This window comes from Octopus bimaculoides, chromosome 6 (genome assembly GCF_001194135.2).
Source record: "Octopus bimaculoides isolate UCB-OBI-ISO-001 chromosome 6, ASM119413v2, whole genome shotgun sequence".
NCBI lineage: Eukaryota > Metazoa > Mollusca > Cephalopoda > Octopoda > Octopodidae > Octopus > Octopus bimaculoides.
Window position 1 is genome coordinate 100,806,790 of NC_068986.1, and position 2,745 is coordinate 100,809,534.

Genomic DNA, 2,745 nt, shown 5'->3' on the forward strand with positions numbered 1-2,745 from the left:
ACTACTACTACTACTACTACTACTACTACTAGTACTATTACTACTACTACTAATACTACCACCGCCACTACCACCAGCAGCACTACTACTACTACTACTACAGCTACTACTACTAATACTACTGCACTGCTGCTGCTGCTGCTGCAGATACTACTACCACTACTACTACCACTACTACTATTACTACTCCTCCTCCTACTACTACTACTATTACTACCACCACCACTACCACCACCACCACCACTACCACTACTACTAATACTACTACTATTACTACTAATACTTATACTACCACCACCACTACCCCAGCAGCACCGCTACTACTACTACTACCCCCACCACTACCACCACCACCAGCACCACTACTACTACTACTACTACTACTACTGCTACTACTACTGCACTGCTGCTGCTTCAGATACTACTACTACTACTACTACTACTACTACTACTACTACTACTACTACTACTACTACTACTACAACAGGCGAATATGTCTTGAAATCACCCTCATGCCACACAATCTCTGCAGTAATATCGCTACAATTTCGATATCACTACTCAGTTTGTTATGTACGTATCAATTGGAGTTAGATGGCAGCACTTCAGTTTAGTGAGAGGCAAGGGAAATTATTCTTTCAATGATTCATGCAATAAAATTTTGTAAAAAGTATTCATTTCTCTATTCGACTCAATTCTACAGTAAAACGTAGTGATATATTCTCGGCGGAAATATAGTGTGCTTCGTGAAAATACCCATATGTTTGATACGAAGTAATTCAAACACTAATTTAGTTTTTTCTGAATTTTTATAACAATTGGTCCATTATTAACAGAAAACTATAGAACACAGAAGAATGATTTATATTGAAATTTGGTATCCGATATTTACTTTCTAGACGACTATATTTTTCACGTAATAATTTTTAAGTCTGCAATAAAATATGTAAAAATAATAAATGCTATAGTATCTGTTATTATCTGCTTTTTAGCAAGCATTGGAATATGAGACATGACAACATATTCATAATGTATGTGTCATAAAGACAACGATTACACATATATACCCCAAACAAAAGAATTAATAACAAAGTTAAAGCTGTGTTAGGAGTTAAAATTTATTTCTCAGGTCACTGAACCAGTTACAATAGTCTTCAAATCAATTAAATCGTATGTTGTTTCATATATTCTTATAGACAAGTGACAACGGTAGCGAAAGTGTAATTCGTCAGTTGCATGATTAAACTAACAGATATTTTAAATCGCCCTGATAGAACATAATAAATGTATGTCGTACTGTAGATTTGTAGAACGTTAACCAAAAATGAAATTCTATAAAGAGATATGTTGTAATGAAGTTTCATAAAAAAAGATATGTCGAGCTGGCAGAAACCTTAGCCCACCGGGCGAAATGCTTAGCGTGTGTCTTTACGTTCTGAGTTCAAATTCCGATGATGTCGACTTTGTCTTTCATACTTTCGGGGTTGATAAATTAGTTACTGCTTGCGTACAGGGGTCGATCTAATCGACCGGTCTCACCTCCAAATAAAATTCGGGCCTCGTACCTAGGGTATAAAAGAATGACGTTTTTTGAGTGGATAATTCCAAATGAAACATATAAAAGATCGATTCCTATAGGCAAACGCATGACTAAAATAGGCTTTGTAAGTTGATAACTGGTGATGTAGTTTTTAACGCCATAAGTCATAGTATAGTTATACATCTCCTGCATCTTCAGAACAAGGAATCGTGTGAAGAATAGTCCCAAACCGGTGATCTAGTCTTAATACCAAAAAGGATACTGTAGGGGAATAACATCAGGAAGAAGCATTGATATATTGTGGAAATAAATCAAAAGTTTACGAATTGTAATCATATCAGAGAGTTTGAAGTTGTGAATGAAAGATGTTATAGAATAGCAGATTTAATACTACACGAGAAGGCACAAAGAGAAGTATTGGTGATAATGCATATTTGCGTTTGCATATGTAGATAGATGTATATGTAATATGCATATTTATATATATATATATATATATATATATATGCATATATATATATGCATATATAACTGTCTGTATTTATATATGTATGTATCACTCTCTATCTCTCTCTCGACATATATATATATATATATATATACAGATATAGTGCAGGGAATCGTCAATTAGTAATAAAATTAATAATTAACAATTTAGCCAAGTAGTTCAGTATGAAAAAACCTTTATCGGTAAAAGCATTTATAATCATAAAATACAGGGATTAGCATGAATTTTATGATTATAAATGGTTTTACGGATAAAGGTTGTTTCATACTGAACAACTTGGCTAAATTGTTAATTATTAATTTTATTACTAATTGACGATTCCCTGTCGTATATCTGTATATTTTATATTGGTGCCTCTAATTAGATGGTTAAACCGTAATCCTTTATACGGGACTATTTGTAGGGCACATGGAATAGATTGTTTGGGGTGAAGTGTTTGAACTCACTAGCCGATAAATTCGTAAGTGCCTTCCCCACGTTGGTTTTTGGTGTCGCATGGCCAAAATTACCGTGAGTTTTTTTTAGAGACACTTTCAAATTTATCAGAATATTGGGCTGAAGAGCGGAATAGAGTAACTTCATACTCTTAACCGTGAAACGTCGTATCCAATTAACTAAAGGCAGGTTCGTTTTTGCTTTTCCCTTTTGTCTTTGTTCTGTGTGTGCCATTAAAATATCGCCATCCGTTAGGAAAAAA